Genomic DNA, 24,263 nt, shown 5'->3' with positions numbered 1-24,263 from the left:
GCAGAGGATCCTTGATCACTTCCCAGGATCCTCACTGGGCAGCTCTTAATCACCTGTAACTCCACTTCCAGGGTATCTGACAGCTTCTTGTAAGAATTCTGTGTGCACCACGCACACATGTGGTACACAAACATATATGCAAGGGCTCACATACACATCTAAAAAGAGTTACCAACTCCCAAGTAAGTGATATTGGCAATTTTTAAAATTATAAATATGGCATTTCAAAAGAGAATCAAATGTGAGGTCTTCTCCTGCTTTATACCCACTTCATGATGTGTGTTAAAATTCAAAATAAGCTTTTAAGTGAAGTAATTTACTCTTGTCTCTGCACAAGCAAGAATAGACTGAGCCTGCAAAGATCCCTGCTGCTCCATCAGCAGCCTTTTCTGCTCTGCTCTTTTATCTATCATGACTTTTACTATGTCCAGCAGTTACTGATGGTTCCGTGTACTCTGAAGCACAGCCAAAGCTTTTTTTAGAATGACACTCAAAACAAAGCAAATATTGGCGTAGTTATGACACTTGTTGTTCTAAAATGTTAACAGCCCATTGTTCCCTGTGGTTGTTTCAACAAGATAATACATTGAAAATCAGCATTTCCTGATAGGAAGTGAATTCCCACTGTGTGTCCCAGGCCTCCAGGCAAACACTGGGCTCCAGGGAGGACTGCACCAAGCCTCAGTAGCCATGCTTGTTTCTGACCCCCTATCTCTCTCTTCTGCTTCCTTTTCCTCCTCCTCCTCTTTATCGTCTCCTTTAAAATGGATTTCTACTTCAGCTCAAACCATTATCTATTTGTCCATTTGCTGTCCCTGAATTGTTTTCCTGAAACAGCTTCAAATGTTTTAGCAAAGTTTGTTCAACATCCTGTAGACAGCAGCATCCTGTATATTCCCAACCACGGAGAACTTCCTTCATTGTAAATGCCACAGCAGATGAAGTAATTGACAAGGAAGCTATCAGGGTGTGTCCCCAGAACACAGCATCATCGTTTCTAAGCCTTAATTTCATATGAGCAATTGTTTAAAGAAACTATGTATGAAGCACAACAATCACAATAAGTTTTCCTACTTTACACACGTTTAGTCGGAAAACTGAGCTCTAACTTATTAGTCCAAGCACTACAGCCCTGTTTAACTCATTTGTAGTTTGACTAACAAGAAACAGCCCCTAGCAGATCCATGTACAGAAGAGGCCGTGACAGTAACTGACACTGCTCTAACAGCCTTCTTTTAAAAACACTGAAAGGGAACTGTTTTCACAAACTCAATTTTTAACAAGTTTCTTTGCTAATGTGCACAAGCCATTTAATAATAGAAAACAACAAAGAAATAGGAGTGAAGCATGGTGCCACACACCCATGATCCCAGGCTCTGAATTTCAGAGGAGGATTTAGGGTTTCAGGCAGGCTGGTGGTCTGTGCAGTGAGGCCTTGTCTCAGAACAAGAATGAAAAAAAAAAGGAGTAGTCAGGAGGTGGCAGTGGGGCCATGTCAGTCACCAGGGCACTCACATGTAACCCAGTACTTAGCTGCTAGGATAGTACATCTGCCACTTATATCTGGCCTGTACAGACTAGTAGTGGTTACTGGGATAAATAGTGACCTCAATTTTAAAGTACACTTATTAAGGTATATCAAGCCTCCTGCCGGGAAGCCAGTATAGCAAGCACACAAAGATAGAGTCTCCCCTACTTCCAGGCCTTCAGAGATAGATGTCTTACCACCAAGATGCGCCCACAGATGCAGTTCTAATTGCCACTTGCTTTTAGAACAGCTACCATCCAACTCAAGCACGAGATCAAGACTTAAGCAGGCAATGCTGAAGACCTTATGTATGATACAGCAAAACTCCCAGCCCTTGTTAACTGTTAACTTTACCGGCCGGATAACCCTTTACAGTTCACTTCCCAGCCTGCTTCCTCAGTACCAAGGTAGAAAACTGATCGTGTCAAGTAGTGCCAATTTCAGCATTCAAGGAGATAAGAGAGAGAATGAGAGGGCTAACATTTAAAAAGATTTAAAACAAAATGCCTGAAGCCATACTTATTTACTTGTGTGCACACTGAAGAGGTCACAATTTGTTGCGGTGGGTTTCACTTTGCATCATGTGGGTTCTGGAAGCTGAACTCAGGTCACCAGGCTTTTTGTGGATTCCCGGGGGGTAGCTCCCTTTATCTTCCTCACCAAGAAGTTGCTTCAGTGTACATCTGTTGCTGTTTTGTTGTTGTCTCATACCTTAAATGTTCTCATATTGAGCAAACTTTTTCAATATAGTACTCCTCTAAAGAGAAAATGCACATGTAAAGAGATGAAGGAATATAAAAGCCTATGTGACAAATGTCTCTTTACCATGCCTGTCCCCTTAACAACTTCTAAGCCATCTCACTGGCCTTTGGAGTCAAACTTTTTACAACCCTAGGATAACCTCTTGGGGCTGGACTTATTACAACCATCAGGACCCATTTTATTTTTATTTTTAATTTTTTTTTTCGAGACAGGGTTTCTCTGTGTAGCCTTGGTCATCCTGAACTCACTTTGTAGACCAGGCTGGCCTCGAATTCACAGTGATCCGCCTGCCTCTGCCTCCCGAGTGCTGGGATTAAAGACGTGCGCCACCACACCCAACTGCAGGACCCATTTTAAAAGCAAATCGCACCTCACATTTTTTTCTCTTAAGTATTAAAGTTTGATCAAAAGATGTGGTATAACTTCCGGAATGGCTTTATATTATTGATAAAGAACCACCAGAAAAGGATGCTTCTGTGGGATAAAGAAGAACATTCCACTGCTCTCTTTTACATCCTAGACTTTCAGATAGCTTAGGCCACATTCAGATAAAGTACAGACCATATGATATATATAAAATATGTTACATTTAAATCACAAAAATCATGTAATTTGGGTCCTATCAAATTGAATGAATGTTCCAACAAAAAAGTCATAAACATTAAAGTTGGAAGGAATATTAAAACTCATCTCTCCAATCTCTCAATTTACATATAATAAAAAAGGATAGAAAGAAGTTAAGTGGCCTGGTGCCTGCAATCCCATAATCTCATTCAAGTTACCAGGCTTCAAATCTAACATTCTTTCACTATTGTGCTGAAAATCCTTCCCTTCTGGAGCACTTATCCTCTCATGTGTGGCTGTGTAGGAGGCCTACCCTTGACTGTCTAATCAGATGAGGACAGATGGGTGAGGGACAAAACACTGTCATCCTTCACTACAGCCCATGGGCTCTGTTCCAAAGAACTCACAGCAAGAGCACACCCAACAGAGGGAATATATATGAGAAGCAACGTAAAAATAGTCCAGATGCTCATCAAAACAAGAGCAAGCAATCTCAAGCCCATCTGAGCCTTCACTGGAGCAGAACACAGTCTTACTAGACAGCCTCTCACAAAGTATATAGACGTAGCTCATCTTACATGAATTTAAAATATCATCCAAGTATTTCGGTATACACACACACACACACACACACACACACAGAGAGAGAGAGAGAGAGAGAGAGAGAGAGAGAGAGAGAGAGAGAGAGAGAGAGAGAGAGAGAGAGACAGACAGACAGAGAGAGAGAGAGAGAGAGAGCGCAAGAGAGAGAAAGCCAGAGAGAGAAAGCAAGAGAGAGAGAGATACATTTACTAAAAATTTCTGGGAAAACAGAAAAAACTGCCCTTTGGGGAGTAAGGTAAAGGGGACAAGGGATAAGAGACATTTGTCACATAGGCTTTTATATTCTTTCATCTCTTTACATGTGCATTTTCTCTTTAAAGGAGTACTATATTGAAAAGTTTGACCAATATAAGAACATTCAAGGTATGACAACAATAAAACAACAGCAAATGTACATTGAAGTTGAGAAAAGAACTATATACAAAGCCCTGGGCAACAACATCTTGGTGAGGAAGATAAAAGAATTTACCACTGGGAATCTGACGGCCTATGCCTAGTCACACTTGACCATGAATGACAGCCACTTCTCTAGAAAAGACCTTCCAACTCTCTCATGCCAGAGGCTCTATGTGAGGTCTCATGAATAGGTTATGGCATGAATGAGGAGAACTTTGTTTATCATTCTTTCAGCAAACAGGAAGGGTTTGGGGAGCAGGTATATAGGGCCCGGTAAAAAAAATGCCATCCTAAGAAAATTAGGAGTATTAGTAGAGATGTGAACTATTGATTTTTAAATAAAACTTCCAAATAAAAACAAATTTTCAAGTAATCTAATTTCACAATTAACAACAAACTGGCAGTCAAGCTTTGCTCTGCTAAAGCGTAAGCCCACTCCTCTTCCTAAGGTAAAGTACAGCAGAGCTGTTCACTGGGTTCAAGTTGACGTTTTTCAAAATGGAACAGAAAACAGTAGATAAAGTGCTACATGTGTGGGTTGGGTCTTGATGCAAAATATATTGGGGGAAAAGCTTAAAAGGCATTTAGTCAAATCTATACAGATAACAAGTGTAGGATGGGTTCAGAAGATATTCAGGGAAGCAGACAGCTACATCAGAGAGGCTGGTCTCATTTCTGCTTGGAATCCATCTTCTTGATGAGGGGACATACAGCCAGATCTACATCCCAATACTAAAACCCAAGTGTATCCCTGACAGGTATATGGAGCGCATAGCTTTAGTGTTCTTGTTGTTTTTAAGTCTAAGCCTCAACTGGGAGCTAAACAATCTTTTCTCAGTTCTTAAACTCTGTTGAAGTTTCTGGATAAGCATGTTTCATTACAAAGAGATTTAGGGTATTCTAATCTGGAAAGTATCTAGGAGGGCTAAACCCAAAGTAATGTCCAAAGTACACTTGTCTCTTGATTTCATTCTTCATACTTTTACTTTACTTTACTTTTACTTTATTCTTCCCTTCTTGCCAAGTTAGAAGACAAACAAGTTACAAAGAGGAAGCTGAAGTAAGAAGGTGGCCAGGAAGTTTAAGAATAAAAAAACATGACACAATGTCACCCCAAAAGCTTTACAGAAATCTTCCAGTTTCAACATTTGATTATGATTTCACCTGAGGCAGGCTGTTGAACTTGCTTACACTGAATGGGTGTGTCTACCCCTGAGAGAGTACATAATGAGCAAATAACAGAGAATAGGTCACAAATCTCAGCCTCTCTCAACATGCCCACTTTGGTCAGTACATAACTGAACACTTTGTAGGCATTTACAAACAAACAAACAAACATACAAACAAACAAACAAAAAACAACCACCCAGCTACAAATAAAACCCAGACTTCTGAGGCGAGGTTGAAAAAAACTTGCTCAACATGGACCTCCCTGAACAATGACTCTCCTACAGTTCCACTTACCATTCACGTCACAAACTAGAGAGAACACAGAGGCACGGAACCGACAGAACTACCCAGGCATGGAACACAGCTTTGGGCTGCAGCCTGCTCCAACGCTTCCAACAAATACCCAACAGCAACAGGACAAAGCATCATTATGACAGAAATAAAGGCCCTTTAGAGGCTGCCTTTTTTAAAAATTCAATGAACCCACTCTTACACACAAAGTTCATGCCACGATGTCTCGAAATTCAGTATTGCCCAATTATGCTATAAAAGTGACTAATAAATTCAGTACAAACCCTCTTTAAACACTTTAATGTTAGAAAATTTGCACACTTGGTAGACTACCAGTATCTTCCTTTAAGCAGCCAGTGATACCCACAAACAGTTAAAAATAAGAACAAGTAGATAAATAGGTAAGAAAATAAAAAGCAGACAAATGACCTAAAAGAAAATAATCAGTTTAGTGAGAAGTCTCACTCCCAAAGGCAAGTACTCCATGCTACCAGTAACTGGCACAAAACCAACTATCCATCTCAGCTTTGTTTCCACCTAAGCTGGGAGCTAGCAGTATTACAATACACAACCCACTACTTACAAAATCCCCGAAGCCTCTGTACATTTCTTAAACTTGTTTTCATGTGGCAATTCTGATGCAATGCTGCCCTAAAAATGATCTTTGTTTGAAGCAGCAAGACAGCCACACGGTGTGGTTAGTGCAAGGGTGGAGCCTACTCTGGGGGAAACAACACACCCAGACAGATTTCAGTCAGAGCAAACTACACATTAATATTGCCACAGCATTTTCCAGGACCCCAGAGTCAAAATTCATTGGTCAATTCTTCTCAGAGTAACAGAGGAAAAGTCCATGTTTGTACATCAGCTTTTGTGCTGTGGCCTAAACTACAGGCTCATTTCTGTTTGAGAAAAGAAGAGATAGAATCATTAGACCGTTCATGCAGCTCAACCCACACCCTGGTAGGTGGAAGTGGACTGCTGCTAAGGAAGTCCACCCATGCCAGCTGCTAGGTTTAGTAAGAGCAGCTTTTACATATCTCAAGGTGTCAAAAACATTGCTTGCTCTAGAATATTACTTTAGGGGACCTGAGCATGAACACAAACTATCCATTTTTTTCCTCCTTACCAACCCTCTAGTTTTAGAGACACAGAAACAATAAGAGTACTACATTTCCAATTAGCAAGAGTTGTCTTCAAAACAAGGATGTCAGGCTGAGTTCATGCTCTGTGGGTAAGGTCACTTGCTGCTAATAAATCTGATGATCTTAGTTTGATTTCCAGAACACACATGGTGTAAAGAGGTAACTGACTCTTATAAGTTGTCATGATGAGTCTTGGCACTTTGGTATGTCATTAAAATGTATGCATAAGCATGATGTGTACATCATAGACATTCAATAAAAGTAAAAAATAAAATTAAAAAAATATGCATAAAAGGGAAAATAATTTTGATGATCAAATTATACTTGATGATGAATATACTTCAAAAATGTTACTATCCTCTATTTACAATTTTATAAGAATTTTTTGTATGGCTTTTCCAAATAAGACATCCTATAGAATACAAATACAAGTACCAGCCAGGCATGGTGGTGCATGCCTTTAATTCCAACACTTAGGAGGTAGAGGCAAACAGATCTCTCAGTTTGAGGCCAGCCTGGTCTACAAAGAGAGTCCAGGACAGCCAGGACTATAAGAGAAACCCTGTCGTGAAAAAAACAAAAAACAAAAAACAAAAACAAATACAAGTATTATATAAAAATATGTTTAAAGTAATTTTAATTATTAAATTTATTACTAAACAATAATTACTTAAATTGATTTTTAACAAATACCATTTTCTGCACATGTACACTCAGATACAAGTTAATTTTTCAAATTTTATAATCATACAATTAAATAGGTTTCTCTAATTAAAATATCCAAGCATTTTTTTTAGGTTGCCATGGATTACTTACATATAATGTAAAACAAACAATAGAAAAGGTTTTGAAAGAAACTCAGGAAAATATGCCCAATGTGCTCCTGCTATCCTTCACAACTGTTTGTCCTCATGTGCAAAGAACAAATCTCTGATACTAGACAGCTTACTGCTCTGAGCGGTGGCTGGAACATCCGCCTTAAGGACCTTATGAAGGGATACTCAGTAATCTTTCTTACATTATGAGGTCACCCCTGAAATGAAAAAGTAACCATTCCAAAACCTCCTTCCACAGTGCAGTACCTCTGAGTCACTCTCCACCATGTATATATGTAACCATCAGTCACCTGCTGCTGTCCTTTGTCTTTCTCATCTCACCTGACACTGAACAACTCAAAGGTCCCAACTGGATACTTATTAGGAGAATCTTGTCAATATATTTTTTGTATTCACACTGCTGAAAATGTCTGTTTTCAAGTCAAAATTCACTTTCACAGCTGCAAAGGAAATGATAGGAGAAGAGAAACATGGCCAATATATATCAGCAATTAATTCCACCCACAGCTGCCCAGCTGTTTGCGCATGGAGACTCAGTCTGTTTCCTTTTGGGGCTTTCTCCACTGAAAACTGATACTGCATTCAGAGACATGGGCTGCTTGTGACATGTCAGGAATGTGCACAAGATCACACAGAGTCGAAGAAACAAAATGAAATCCAGATTGAGCTTGCTTGGAGCTTGTCGGTATTATTTCATAGTTTTAAAAACTCAAAAACACTCCAATCACACTCATTTCTGAGTGTTACCCTTCCAAAAGAGAGAAAAATCTGCCAATGGCATCAGATTTAGTAACAAGAATAGACACACTGATTGATTGGCATAGACAAGGTTGTGGCATTCTTAGGAATCCATATGCTCCTAGTATGTTAAATAGGGCTAATACTTATTTGAACATACATACACACACACACACACACGCACACGCACTTGCCCCAACCTTTACTGCAAAACCTCTCAGGAAATGGTACTTACACCACAATCACGCAGTAAAGCAAGTTTTTCTAGTTCGTTCAGACATTATTTGATACACATGTATACCTGCCTATTTTAAAGATTAACATATGTTTACAGATACAATCTTCTAGGGTAATGGTCAAGGAGTGAAATTTTCTTTCCTTCTACTCACCAGCTTTGTGGATTTTAAGTGAAAGCATCTTACTTGAGTGCCAGAGGTTTAGCAACCAGTGTGGGATCACGCAACTCAAGTAGCCTACCCCATCTGACCTGCACCGCCAATTTCATCTAAAATGTTTCTGCCACTTAAACCTTGTAAAACACCATTGTTATACTATATTTTCATGTATAAAATGAGTTCTTTTTTCAAGACAATTTTCATAATGATAACTAGTTATAGCCATTTTAAGAGAAAAAGATGGTATTTATAAAACAAACAAACCAAAAACCCTAAAACATACTTTAGTTGTTGTTTTTGCTTTTTACTAGTTTTTAATGAAATGGAAAACTTGGTATCATCTTTCTGTTTAGTCTACCAATCAAGATCAGCTGCACAAGGATTCAGGTACCCCTAATCCCTGTCCATCTCAAATAATATAGTTGGGACACTCATTCTGTACCCCTGTACCCCCCAGTGTCTGGTACCAGAACTCAATCCCACATAATAAGAAGTTGCCTCAAGTCCTGAAGCCTGAAGCTTCATTTCTTAATAAATGCATTTTAAATATGTGGTAAACTGAAAATAGAACACACCACCAAAACCGGGCCTTTGTCCTTCCCAGTAAATGTCATCTGGTTAAAGACATGCAAGGGAGGAGTAGAATTTAGTCTATGCTCATGTGACATTACCTATAAAAGTATGGTATAACCATTAGTGATAAAAATCTGTCTGGCAAGTTCCGGCTCCGTGGGGCACACTCAGTCTAGCTTAAACTACTCAGAAGAAGGAACTTCACCTACCAGTCAGCTAAGGAAAGGGTGTTCTGTCAAAGCTGCTTCTCAGACTAAAGTTGTGACAGTCTATGGGCTAGGGTGGCATTAACAAGACTCTTTATAAAGACCACTGATAGGAAATTTAAAAGTGAGTTTCCAAAAATTGGCTTATTATAATTTTTAATTTTATTTCCATTATGTTTTTGTGCTTGTATGTGTGCATGTACACATGTGCAAGTGATATGTGGAGGACAGATATCTGAATTCCCTGGAGTTGGCGGTACAGATGGTTGTGAGCAGCCCAATCTGGTTGCTAGGAACCAAACTCAGGTCCTCTAGAAGATCAAGACATGCTCTTAATGCTGAGCCACGTCTCCAGTCCCTTATATTTTAATTACACATTAACTATCTAATTATACAACTTTAAAACAGCAAATCTGAAGGAATTTTACACCACGTGTCATAAAACATCGCGTAGGGTCTACTCAAGACTATTGTACCAGCTTGTCATCTCACCTCTTCATCTAACTATTCCTCTATCATCTATTAATTGATTCTTAGTGGAATTTAAAGTAAATTATAGACATCAGTACATTTCTCCCAAATACTTCAAGTCATTTCGCTAATTACAGTTCAATAAGATGTACATAGTTATATTTACAGACCTAGGTGTACCCTGATGGCCCTAGCTCCTACAGAAGTGTGATGCATTGTGTGTCGCCAAGTGCTCCCTCACACTTCTCTCCAAACAGTTCCTGCTCTGCCATCACCTCTGAATAGCTAGGCCTTTGAAAAAAACTCATTAAACTGTTCTGTTGGGCCACATAGCTTATACTTGGTCACAAAAAATGACAACTAACACGCATGAACCCCCTAGACTGGAAGAAGCCTAGAGGAGATCACAAGTTAAAAGGGACTGTAGACTCAGCTACTTCAATTACTCAACTCTGTAAGTGAATAAAGCAAACTTAGAGACAGTTCTGTTCACTGCTTTGGGGCACCCACTCGTTGGCTGTTGGAAGGGCAAGGACCTGATGCCCCCAGCTCTTGCTCCGTCCTGGGATGAAGGCAAGAGCTGAAGAGACACTGGCTCAAGGGAACCTGACTGTCGCGTAAGACTCATAAACAAGAGGCATCTTACTTTGTCAAGTTGAATGCGTTGAAATGGAACATCTGTAGTGTGAGCTATAAGTCAGGAATCTGCACATCACATGATGCTTCCTCAGCTCTGTGCTGTCCCATGTTCGGTCTCATTTCATACATGCACCATGTATCTGCACAAGCACAAGAGCCCTGCCCCAGTACAGCAGACTGAATCCAAGCCTTATACATGTTAGGCCAGGGCTCCATTACTGAGCTATACCCCTTTTTTCTTTTACTTGTTTTGAGACAGTTTTGTTACATTGCTCTAGGTCACTATAAACTTGTACTGTAGCTCTGGCAGGCCTTAAACTTGCATCCTCCTGCCTCCGCTTTCCAAGTAGCTGAGATACAGGCCTGTACCACCAGGCCCAGCTAGAACCCTCTATTCACTGTTAAAGCATACAGTGGTAAAACTGTATCTGGGGAAAAAAGGCAGGCGTTTCCTTTTTGATATCAGAACTGGAGTGTGGAACTCATAGATTAGTAATTGTATAGTGACTAGGTATAATGTAAACAGTTACCCATTTCGCCTAATGTGGTCTTTCTTTTCTTCACCAAGGAAGCATTCCATGCCTTATGATAAATCTAGCCTGTTTTCTTGGCGTACTGAACAAGGCTAAAGCTCCTTCACCTATGTCTCTATAGTTTCTTTGTCTAAACAATTACATTGTACAACTCCTCGTGACGGCCAGATTTGAAGGACTCCATTACTTAATTGGAGAGCCTTACCACTGGAATCATCTCAACATGCATAATGAATGAATGCATCTTGGAACAGGTATTCAGTTTCAATCAAGGAGCAAACTAAGGTGGAACATTCACCAAGAAGGCAAAGTGCCAGAAGAATGACAAGTAAAAGTAACAGGGTATAGTGGCAGGCATAGAACAGCAAAGTGCTGCTGGGCTAAAGGGGACTGTTGTGTGCTTTCCATACAGCCCTAAGACAAGACAGAAACCAGAGTCTGGGCATTCTGGCGCACACCTGTAATCCCAGCACTTGGTAGGCAGAGGCAGGCAGATCTGTCAGCCTGGTCTACAGAGTTAAGTCCAGGACAGCCAGAGCTACACAGAGAAACCCTGTCTTGAAAAACCACACACACACATTTAAAAAAAGACAATAAAAGAGAAGAGCAAATAAATTATGTACTATTAAAATTACCTCAAAACCATGTGTCTAGTGGTTTATTTGCTTGGGAGACGGAGGTGGTATTTTAGTTCCATTCCTGGACTACAGAGTGAGTTCAAGGCTAGCCTAGGCAAATTAATAGGACCCTGCTTCAAAGTTTAGAAAGTGAAGAAAGAGTTAAGAATACAGCTTAGTATTAAGAGACTTGCATGACATGTACAAAGCCCTACATTTAATTCCTACTACCACAAAATAAGTGAATTTATGGATAAAGTAAAAAAAAAAAAATACAGAGTGGGGATGTAGCTTAGTGACAGGATAATTACCTAGGCATCCCCTTGCTCTGAGGATGATTCCCAGCATCATAGAGCAACAAAACAAACAAAACTCTATAATTATTTAAAAACAAGAAAAATATGTAAATAACAAAAAACCTCTACCATTATGAATGACGTCAGCTTGGATTTTAGGGTATGGTTTTTAATTTTTGAGAAAGGGGTCTCACCCAGTATACTAATGTATACTAATGTATACTCTCTATGGAGCTCAGATTCTTCTGCTTAAGTCTCCCAAGTGATGAGGTAATAGACAAAAACAAAACAAGGCAAAGCCATAAAAATAAATGCACTCGCAGCCATAAATAGGACATACGATTTTCTGTGGTATTTTGTTTTCTAAGTCTTTTCTGAGGTATACTGCTTACGTTTCAACTGTGACAACACGATGAAGAGGTGACCTTCCACATTTGTTCAGCAGCTCAGAAGATCTCAGTCATCCTGCCATTTCTTATTACAATAGCATGTGCTTTGCTCTATTTCATGTAAGGGTATGGGGGTATGGGAGGAAGTATTTTCATATTGCTGCTTTTATATGAAACAAATCACTTTCAGTTGGAAAGATACGTTTTACACCACTTTCACTAACCCGCCCTTGTAAATGCTCTACTTTGTTCTTTCTGCTCTTGGGAAGTGCATTACTATAAATGGTGGTTGTACAGGTCTGTCCTCTGCAGGCAAGTGCAGCACTGCAGCCAGAGCTGGTTAGGCTGGCAGGTGACAACTCTCAGTTTAGTCACCATCTCAGTTTGAGCTCCAGCTGCAGAGAAGGCCCTGGTACTCAGGAAGCCACCTCCCATCCTGACATGACGTCACACTGCTCCCATGAGGACAGAAAAGAGGGTTAAGACACTTTTCTCCTGTCTCCACGCTCATTCTTCAGTCCACGCACAGCTCTGTCTTCAGTGAAAAGTAGCCTGAGGTGTTTCCCATTCTATAGCTGGTAGATTTATCAACTACTTTGGCAAATTGGTAGCATGATAGGTTTAATTAAAGCCAAACCAAAGCAAAACTGTTTTATAAATATAACTGGTTTGAATTTTGCCCCCAACATATTATTAAATTATCAACTTCCTCTACAGGAAATCTATGTTGTACTTATCAGGTGGTCACTTTGACTTTAAATGTTTAAAACTTATGTTTAAAGTCCACATTGGTAAATCAATTCACCAATAAAATATTTCTTTTCTACACTCTGCTTGAATTTATTTACTAACAAAACTTTACTCCACACCTCCTATGTGGCACAGTATCATGGCAGAGACCGAACGAAGCCAGTGAAAGCTCCTGACTCTAAAATGTTAGCAACTGAGTGTAGAAGGGAGGAGACGGCTCTTAAACAGTTGTCAGCTGTACAGTGTGTTGTTGTGGTCCATTCATGTATTATAGATCCAGACAAAAAGGGCCAACAGGAAAGGCTCCAGGCACGCTTCCTTGAACTTGATTTAAAAAGCATAAATGCTATGTGATGGGGAGGGAAAAGACATACAACGACAATATACTTCTCAAACTTGTACTTTATATACAGTATTATTTTACACTAAAATATGAGATACTGCAATTGATATAAAAGAAATTGTTTCTGGTTTAGCAGTTTATAGTGCTTTGTGTAAATTTACTTACAAGAAGCCTAATCTATTACAAACTACACAATTCTGTGTCGTGTGATTTTACTTTCACTTTAACCTTTGACCTGCATGCTAAAAAAAGAAATCCAAGAGTCATTTACATGCTTTCTGGAAACAATACTAGTTTTACCCTGAGCTAACCAACGACTTACAAATAATTCAGGCCACTTCGTCTATCACAGAAAGAGGCACAGGAATGCTCTAGGTTGATCCTCAACGTGAGCAAGCATAGCCATATCAGTGCGCCAAAGACCTTGAAGGCATCAAGCATAAGCTCACTAGATTTTAGAGGAAGGTCTAAGAAGACGGCAAAAGACGCTGGTAACAGAATTGTTTAACAAAGCACCGAAGAGGTAAACTTTGGTGGACTAGAAAAAAAGAAACTCTGGAGTGGGCTGGAGATGTAGCTGAGTGGGAGCTTGACTTTGAGCTCTCAGGAAAAAAAAGTGGAGTGGATGGCTAAAAGGATGATGAGGACCCGTAAAGGTGAGAGAAATTTTGTCAAATTACTACTGATGATTAGAAATTTTGATCAAGTTAGCTGTAATATGAAATTTTCATATTATGTTCACACATCAAAATATACACAGTCCTCATTTTATGGAATAAAAAAAAAAAAAAAAACCAAAACAAAACATGACCATCATCTGCAGCACATACCATCTTGAGAGGAAAAAAAAAAACCTACCCCTGCACTCAAAGACATTATACTGGGGTACTGCCAACTCCAGGGACAAATAGAGTACATAAGTAATAGCCACCTGTGATTTACATTTAGGAGTTCATTCTTGTAGTACCTAAGCTCTGGCAAGGGGGAAAACTATGTTGCCTTTTGAAATGTTCACAAAGAGAAGTTTAATACTGGGGCAGGAATTTCTCAACGAAACATGAATCTTTAAAACAGCATATAAATAACTTCTTCAGAATATATACAAGGAGGAAAAAAAAGGCCACAAAACCAACTGCTTTTGAGGTAGTGCAAAAAACTGGGTGGAGGAAGGAAAGCTCAGAAAAGACTGTAAGCAGCAGGATGGTGGCAGGAGATAAGATCAAGTGTGTTGGGCCACACCCACAAGGAGCTGTGCTGCTGACCTCAGGGGTGGGACACAGAGCAAGTGAACAATCTTGGGCTTGGTAGCTGAAAGGTTGCACAATCCTACAAGTAGAAGGAAAGCAAAGGGGAAATTCTAACAGAACAAGTTAAGATGTAGAAAGAGCTAACTCTTTAAAAGCATCTTAAAAATGAAAGAATAATCCTAGAAATAGGATAAAGGTAGGTAAAGCAAAAGTAACTGCATTCTTTTTTTCTTTATATCTGACATACTTTATTTTTATTTTTAAAATATTTTATTAATTTGTTCATATTACATCTCAATTGTTATCCCATCCCTTGTAGCCTCCCATTCCTCAGTCACAGTCATAGGGGAGGGGAATAGGGTGAAAGTGGGAGGGAGGGAGGAATGGGAGGCTAGAAGGGATGGGATAACAATTGAGATGTAATATGAATGAATTAATAAACAATAAAAAATAATAAAACATTTTAATTGCATGGACTATGCCACTCTTAAAATAACAAGGCCCGAATAAGTTATACTGACAATAATTTGGGAGTATCTTGATAAGCACAACTTTTTGTTGTTTTGATTTTAAATTTGGCAGTTTATAGAAACAAGAATCAATGGCTGGGTTTTACATTATTTCAAGATAAGCAGGACTAGTCTCTGCTGGGTTCCTTCCAAGATGCCAAGTCGTTATCTACACAAACTCCTTTAAACTGCTGCCTGTAGCTCCAATATAGCATGTGATATGATGCTTTAAAGTGGAGGGTGAATGGGGAAGGCCCAAATTATGTTTGGAGTTTAAAATTTTTTTATTTAATTAATTTATTCAGATTACATTAATTTGTTATCCCCTCACTTGTAACTTCCCATTCCTCCTTCCTCCCTCTTTCATCCTATTCCCCTCCCCTAGGTCTGTGACAGAAGGGGACCTTGTCCCCTACCATAAGATCACAGCTCATCAGGTCTCTTCCTGGTAGCTGCTTACTCTTCCTCTGAGTGTCACCAGGTCTCCCCACCAAAAGGAAGTGGTCTAATATGGGGCACCAGAGTTCATGTCTGAGTCAGTCCCTGCTCTTCACACAATAGTGGAGAATGTGCTGTCCATTGGCTAGACCTGGATAGGGGTAGAGTTGTTTTTAAACTTTAAGCTCAATGTTAAAGGATTTCACTAAGTATGCCTGAAGTCATATGCTTGACAAGAGGAATGAACACACACACACACACACACACACACACACACACACACACACACACACTATCCCTCCATTCCAAATCAACCAACCAACCTGTGAATAGAAAGCAATCATTACTACACTTTTTTTCTCAATTGTGTGGCTACAAGCCACAATATGAATTTTAGAAAGGCCTTCTGTGAGAAGCAAATTACTTTTTTCAATTTCAACTTTGTTATTCCCTTTGGTACACTGTCAGAAAGGAAAGTTAATGACAGTGAACATTTTGGGTTCTGAGGAACTGAAAGGTTGCACAATCCTTTTCAGTGAGGAGGTACTTCAAGCATCTGGTGAGGCATTTCTTGTGGATGATTTACTACATTAATCAACTCTGTTCATTCTTCTAAGCAAGCACTAATTACTATTCACCTACAGCACTGGAAAAATGGCATCATCCATTCAACAAGTTTGCTTTTCCTGTGACACAAAAGTCCTGATGAACCTGATGAAGCAGAAAGCAGTTGGTGCGCCTAGACCAAAATTTCTAACACAGAACAGAAAGAAGCAACTCTTGAGCCCACATTCTGGCTCAGATTAAAAGGAAAAAGTGTAGCTAGGGCTCTAACGAGGACTCTAGTCTCTTCCCATGTCAAGTCACTCAAAGTGCTTTCTGTTTGCTTTGGTTTGATTTGCTGGGGCGTGCTGGAAAGGAACCCAGGCAAATGCTCTACCACTGAGGCCAGCCCAGCCCTGAAAGTAAGTTGTACTGTAGAGTCATTTCCAGGATTCTGGACATTTAGTTACATCTCAGTAGAAATCTGCTGCCTAAAACCTAGGAAAGGATCATGACTCAGTCGCCATCAAGAACTGGAAGCCTTATCTTCTCAGTAACAAATGGAGGAGGGAACGCAGAAATTCTTCACTTCGTGTGTGTTTCAGATAAATTTGTATGCTAACTAAAAACATTTTTAAAAAATTCACTAATAATTAAGGGTTGAAAAATATGACAAGAAGTCCAAATTGTAAAGGGTTGCATCACTAGTTGACAATGAACAAAGAAAGCCCTGAGAAAGGTAAGGCAGGAGGACCTCAAGTCCCAGGCAGGCCTGATTTACAGAGTGAGACCATGCCTCACAGAGTTAGACAAATGCGTCATCTGTCCACTAACAGAACAGAGGAAATGTGAAACAGACAGACAAAAGAAACAGAGGCAGGCATGACAAACCCGTCAGCTCTGGGGACAGGGCAAGGCTGAGGCAGGAAGATTGCCCAAGGCCACCTTTGGTTAGCATAGCAAAACCATGTTAAAATAAAACACTTTAAACCCTCCAACCCAAATCAAATTCAAAAAGCCTTCTGCTGTTTGTGTCCCCCAGAACAGTGAGAGGAAAATGGAGGCTCTTTCCTGAGAAGCGGTAACAGATCTTCACCTGCAAGAATTTCTTCAGCTTTGTATCTGGTGAAAGGGAACGAGAAATCTTTCTAGAAGAGGGGGTGCCCTCAAAACAGCGTGGTCCCAACTGAGGCTCAGGGGCAGACACTTGCTTAGCAGATGGGAGGCCTTGGGTTCCATCCTTAGTACAGAAAATTAGTAACTAATTAATAATAGATAGATGGCTTAAGGCTTCCCACAGATAGAACCCTATTAAGTTCAGAACTCAGAGTGAAAAAGCACATAAGAATACACACTTCCTCAAACAAAACCCAGGAAAAACACAAACTCCCATCTACCTCTCCAAGAATTATAAACAATGAAATAATTGAAAAGAATATAAAACAGGGAGTGCAGCGCCTAGAGAACTACAGAGGAGAGGAGGGAGAAGCCTGAGGAAAGCATGGCTGGAAACAGGTTAGTAGAGACAGCGCTCACCTACAAGAGACTGGCTCACTTGGAGCAACTTGAAAATAAGACTAAAGAGGTAAGGCAAAAAATTTCCAACTTCTGAGGGGAAAAAGCATCAGCATAGAACTATACCCAACAAAACCATCTGGGTGAATGAAGAAGAAAATAATGGTGAAGAAGAGTGAAAAGAAGAGCAAGTAAACTGGTAAATACGTAAAAGGGCTGGAGAGAGAGCTCAGCGGTTAGAAGTACTGGTTGTACAAACTCTGGTGCCCCATATTTGACCATGTCCCTTGGATGGAGATGCCTGGTGGCACTCAGAGGAAGGATAATAGGTCATCAAGAAGAGACTCGATACCCTATGAGCATATACAGGGGGAGGAGGTCTCCCTCAGTCACAGACATAGGGGAGGGGGATGGGGGGGGGAAGCGGGAGTGAGGGAGGAATGGGAGGATACAAGGGATGGGCTAACAACTGAGATGTAATTTGAAGAAATTAATAATTTAAAAAAAAAAAAAAGAAAAGAAAGAAAGAAAAAGGAAAAAAAAAGTACTGGTTGTTCTTCTGGAGGACCTGGGTTCATTTTGCAGTACCCACAGAGAAGCTCCTGACTGTCTGTAACTCCAGTGCCAGGGACTCTAACGCCCTCTTCTGTTCTCTCTGGGCACTAGGCATGGATATGGTGTAGATATACATGCAGGCAAAACACACCTATACACCTACACACACACCCCTGCACACCTACACACACACACACACCCTCCAAAAAAAACCTAAACAAAACAACCTAAAACAACAGAAATAATCCTGGCATGGAGATGCATGCATGCAGTAACCCTGGTCTAAAGTGTCCATGTACTACTGAGACTTTGTTTTAAAATGTTATTCTAATCCTGGAGTGGTGGTGCATACCATGTAATCCCAACACTTAGGAGAGACAGAGGCAGCCAATCTCTGTCTACATTGTGAGTTCCAGGACAGACAGGGCTACATGGTGAGACCACATATTTTGTCTTTTTTTTTTTTTTTTTTAAGGAGTAATACATTCATACCTCATTTTAACACGCAGAGGCAGAAGCATGGATCTTTGAGTTTGAGGCTAACCTGATCTACAGAACAAGTTCTAGACTAGCCAGGGCTACACAGAGAAACCTTGTCTTGAAAAACAAATCTGAAGAGATGGCTCAGATGTTAAGAGCACTGGGCTGTTCTCACAGAGGAAACAGATTCAGTTTCCAGCATCCACTTGGTGGCTCACAACCATTTACCACTCCAGTTCTAATGAATCTGATGGCCTCTTCTAGCCTCCATCAGAACTAGACACGTGTGGTGCACAGACATACATGCAGGAAAAACACACATATACTTAGAAAATATAAGTACAGAAATTAGTCTTTAAAGCCAGCTGTGAGATTAATCTTTGATCCCAGCACTCAGGAGGCAGAGGCAGATGGATCTCTGAGATTCAAGACAGCTCAGTCTATATTCTAGGTTCCAGGACAGCCAGGACTACACAGAAAATATCAAAACCAACCCCCCAAACAATTAAATTCTGGGGGACTTCTCCTTGTCATTCAAGTTTAACAACACACAAATATGTCCATGTTTAATTTACCATGTTCCTACAACCCAGCATTTAGCTGTTGTTCATATTCTCTTCTGGGCACATATCCAACCTCCTGCTTCATGAAACACTGGAATAAAATTTAATGTATTAGGAAATCAGAAAGCAAATACATTTTCACACCAAGCACAGGATACAGCTGTGGTCTGTCAAGCTTACAGGCCCTTTAGGCAACAGAAGGGCACAGGACTATCTCCTCAGCTGGACAGGAAGCAGCAATCTGAACACAAACACCCCCAAGTTCCAGCTCTACTGCTCTCACTTCCCACCTCCAGCACACCCTCCTCTGACCTGGGCCTGTGCAGCACGCCCGAGTCTATGAATGCCAAGTGTGCTGGGGCGTCCACATGTAGACTTTAGTTACCATGTCCCGAAACACAGAACCACAAGGGATTACGGTGTTTGCTGTACTATTTGAATAAACAGGTTGTAGCAAGCATTAACAACTAGCTTTAGCTCTGGAATCCATACTTGTACACACAATGCATAGTCAGACCCTTCTGAAAGTTGTTTCCATGATAACACATGTCATTTAGAAGCCAGAATTTTCCTTTTTGCTCTTCAGAGAATATGAGGTGATTCACAGGCAAGGCACTTAATCCAGATCCCAGGCAACAGAGGCCAAAAGAGAGTATATGGGATTAAAGTGTGATTTATAAATCACGTGTCTTACAAACAGTAAATTAAAAAGAAAAGTTCGTCAAGCAAAGAAACATTGAGACAGTGTTCAGCACCCAAGTAACATGAGCAAAAACTGGTCCACTTTGGGGCCAACGATAACTGACAGTAATGTGGAGGAGTACTCCCCAGCCCCCACTTTGGGATGGATTTTGAATACTAAAAACAACCTGCTTGGATGCATAAATGCTGTAGGAGTGTATGACTATACGTATATAAACAGGACCAGCTCCAAAGGAAATAGTTATGCGCTTAAATCAGTGTGCTTAGAAGACAGAGAGTGGTGAACATTTTTTTTTAAAAAATGCTATAAAATTATTTTTAAAGTACTACTTCTTTCTCCTTTCAATGTCTTAATTTCCAAACTTACCTCAGAGGGCGCCAGACCAGTGTTGCCCTGGTCCCTACAGGAAGAAGTCCCACCATGAGTCTGAGACACAAAACAGCTAGCTCTGAAACAGGAAGCCACGGATTGACAGACAGCAGGCATGCACAAAGGAGCAGCAGTGTGGGAAAGCAGCCACAACATACATGTCAGGAGAAGGGACTCTGCTCCAAGATTCATCCTCTCACAGCAGGAACCAGAATTTATGAAGTGGTGGGAAATTTTTTTCATAGGAAAATGATAACTTCTTAATTCATATTAAAGTGGAAACGATAAAAACAAAAATCCATTCTACATTTAAGAAAAGTATTTCCTGAAGGAGACAGCATCCACTTTAAACAAAATATCACACACACACACACACACACACACACACACACACACACACACACACACACACACACGCAGGAAGTCTCTTCAGGAGGCAACAAAAAATAACTAAATCAAAGAAATGCAGGCAGCCTTGGTAGGAGAATCATCTCATCTCAGTGGGCTGTCTATCTCAAGTACAAATATGCATAAAGGGAATGATACCATCACTTCCACTTTAGAGTCATGCAATGATCTGTATCTGTATTTTTAAAGTCTTTGATCATTTCATACAGGTACATAATATATATTTTAATCATATATAATCTCTATCATCCTCTTATCTCCTTCCTATTCTATTTTTTAAACATGAAACTCAGTATTTTTTTTTACATTTTGTTTGTTTAATGTGTATGGGAGCTTGTCTGCATGTAAGGCTATGTACCATGTGTGTGCCTGGTGCCTGGTGCCAGATGAGGGCCTTGGACTCTCTGGGACTGTAGTAATGAGTTTTCTTTCTTTCATGTGATCACTTTGTTTTACTCATCAGAGCAGTTTCCAAACTTTAATGAAAATATAGTAATTTTAAAAACAAAAATTCCCATGCTATAACAACTATTAAAATGAGATTCTTGGGGGTAAACACAGAACATAGAACATTTACTTATTTTTTGCTTTTTCAAGATAAGGTTTCTCTGTGCAGTTCTGGCTGTCCTAGAACTCACTCTGTAGATTCAACTGCCTCTGCATCCCAAGTGCTGGAATTAAAGGCCTGCGTTAGTTTTTAAGCTTCTGATTATGTCACAGAAAAAGCATGCTGAGTCCCAGAGTACAGTGCCCACCTTTAGGAAACAGATCATTAAAACATCCTCTGCATTCTCCTGGTCTCACCAAACAAAAGGAAGGAGGTTCACTGATACTGGACAGTGGCCTGAGTACACCTTACTGAGTCACTTGCTGTTCTTCCCCTGCTGTGGCTAAAGCACAGTCTGTGGAGGGCTGTGGAGTTGCCCTTTCTGCTCTCCCTCAGCACATGAGCACTTGAAAGGATGGCAGAATACTCTGGGATATGCTGACACACAGGAGGTACATATAATGTAGAAATTAGGACATAACAAATTTTAAACTTCTGCTCTTTAAAATTACTTTTTAGCCTTAGGTAGGAAAAAAATCAACCCCAGATCAAGATGTTTTTGTTATAATGGAAAAAATTCAGGCAAAATTAGGGAGCTGGCAAGATGGTTCAGTGGGTAAAGGAACTTACTACCAAACAGAAAGATCTCAGTGCATTCCCCAGGGCACATATGGTAGAGGGAGACTTCTGACCTCCACACATGCACCACAGCATATGGGTACCCACACATACCCAGGGACACATGCATGCAAACACAACTGTAAATTTAAAATTCTTTTTAAATCATTAGGAACCTTTCATTTCTAAAGGAGAGTATTGATAATAGTAAAATTAAAGGGTACAAACAACAAAAGTAATTTATTAAGCAAAATTACCTTTTTAAATTCCGTATTCCCATAGATATATTTAAAAAGCAATTTGATTTTATTATTATTTTATTTTATGTGTGTGGGTGTTTTGCCTACATGTATGTCTGTGCACCAGATATGTGCCTGATTCAAATCCCCAGATGCTGGAGTTACAGACAGTTGTGAGTTACCATTGTGGGTGCTGGGAAATGAACCCTGGTCTTTGAAAGAGCAGCCAGGGCTCTTAACTGATGAGTCATCTCTCTAAAAAGTAATCTAAATCAACAAGCAAGAGCTAATTTTCCCATAAAAGAGCTTGCTCTAATTAAATATCTCATTTAAATAAGACAATCTGTCTAACTCACCAAACTCTGATGTTTTACAAGTTACCTAGGGAGCTGGCCATCCCTAACACACAGGGCCTGTGCTTACCAGCTCACTGCACGCTAAGCCTTTACCTGTCAGATGCCACTGCCCAGCCCTGCAAGTATCACCACTGTCTCAGACAGACCACAAATACTTATACCACACATGCTAAGTCATTACACTGTTTCCAGTGTGCATTTTTATCAGAAAGACTATTCTAAATGCTTTGTCTCATTTACATTTCTAAAGGATGTAATTGGTAATGGTGCATGTCCTAATTTTAGAAAACGACCTAACAACAAGTAACACTAAATGGACTCAGTAGCCTGTATTTTCATATATATGTAATAAAATAACAAGAAGTGATGAATTTGGGAAAGAGTTGGGGGCAGGACACAGGAGTTGGAAGGTGTTGATGCAAATACAGTACATATATATGAATTTTTTAAACTAAGAAAACCAAACCTAATGGAAAGGTTAACATTATATGCAAAAAAGAAAGAAAAGAAAAACAAAGAAAAAGAAAAAAGAAAAAAAAAGATACCTCTCTTCAGTAGCAAAGTTGCTTTCTTCCACCTTCCTAAAAGAAAGACTTTTCTACAGCAACAATTAAAGGAAATTACTGGCAATTATTCCAATAGTGCAACACACTGCATGTGCAGACAGGTTAGCTGCTACAGAATGTCCAGCCACCACAGTATAGTGTGGGCTACAGAATCTGAGATTATGAAGGAAGAATGCCGTTAATAAACTTGTGAGGAAATGCAATCACTACCCCATACTCCACCTCTATTAACAAAGGTATCAAAGATAAACCAGCAAAGGAGCTCTTGAGGGAAGAATTGGAAATGGTTACTGGCCTAGTATTTCCTTATGCCACTGACCACAGGGTCCAACAACTGCAATGAACACACCAGTCTGGAAAGAATCAGATTACCAGGACACCATCTTTGTACTAGTGTGATCACAGTCTAATAATCCCCGAAAAGACTAAAATCAGTAAGTGACAACGTTCTCTTTCAGCTCTGGGTACATGGTGAAGATACTGGGGAAGGTAGGCCACAAGGACCACTGTCTTGTATTTGAGAGGCTGGCATTTAGGATCTTGGAATGTAAAATGGCACCAATGGTTTCAAACTCCACAGTCTCAAATTTTTTATCATGGTGCTCCAAAATACATGATTTATACGTTTCCCACATCTATTAACTCTTGGTCAGAGTGAATTAATGAGACTAACTTTTCACATTACATTCAAAATCCATTGACTATTTTACAAAAAATCTATTTCTTCCTCAAGCATAAGGAAAGATATTCATTTACTTCTAAAACGTATATCCACTGTCACCTGGGATGGGAGCGCTTGTTTTAGGTGGGCAGTCATCTCTACACAGTATTAGTGACTTATATTACACCGTAATATTGCAGCATTAATGTCCTACCTTACCCCTCAATACTGTAGTATTAAAATCCTATCTTACTTCTCAATACTAGAGTATTAATGTCTAATATTCTTTCTCAATACTGTAAATTTTCCATCTCTGCTTTTTGTCATACCCAAAATTGTTCAATAAAGGAACCAACTTATTAGAAAATAGACCATTCTGTGGGAGGAGATGAAGTCTGAGTGACTGTGTACTGCTGACATGAGCACAGCCATGTCAAGGGCCCCAGTCTCTCAGACCCATAGAAACAGTAAGGCCTTCCCCTGGCCCTGGTACAGATGCAGATAGTGTACAAAGTATCAGCCACAGCCTCAATATCTGGAAGTAGTCTGAGACTGCCCCCCTATAAAGATCCTACTGAGATTAGCTAAACCATGTCTCATTCTCCACCCCGTACCCCCAATCTCAGCATGTGTGTGTGTGTGTGTGTGTGTGTGTGTGTATTGTTTCTTTATTCTCCACCCTCTGTTAGGCTGATCCCAAA

The 24,263-nt window shown here is 39.9% G+C and overlaps 1 protein-coding gene across 5 annotated transcripts in view; it reads right to left on the bottom strand.

Moving 5' to 3' along the window:
• Add3 (adducin 3) overlaps positions 1-24,263 on the bottom strand; it is a 111,365-nt gene that overhangs the window by 46,403 nt on the left and 40,699 nt on the right. Inside the window, exon 1 of one of the 5 annotated variants that reach the window (XM_051146769.1) lies at positions 5,898-6,065. The exons of 3 other annotated variants lie outside the window; for them this stretch is intronic. The gene's annotated coding sequence lies outside the window, so the exon portion shown is untranslated. Of the gene's footprint in view, positions 1-1,725; positions 1,846-5,897; positions 6,066-24,263 lie in introns of those variants that run through there. One more of the 5 variants, XM_051146770.1, reaches the window with a different exon arrangement.

The sequence above is a fragment of the Acomys russatus genome, chromosome 5 (assembly GCF_903995435.1).
Source record: "Acomys russatus chromosome 5, mAcoRus1.1, whole genome shotgun sequence".
Classification (NCBI taxonomy): domain Eukaryota; kingdom Metazoa; phylum Chordata; class Mammalia; order Rodentia; family Muridae; genus Acomys; species Acomys russatus.
This window is presented reverse-complemented; position numbering and strand designations above follow the sequence as displayed.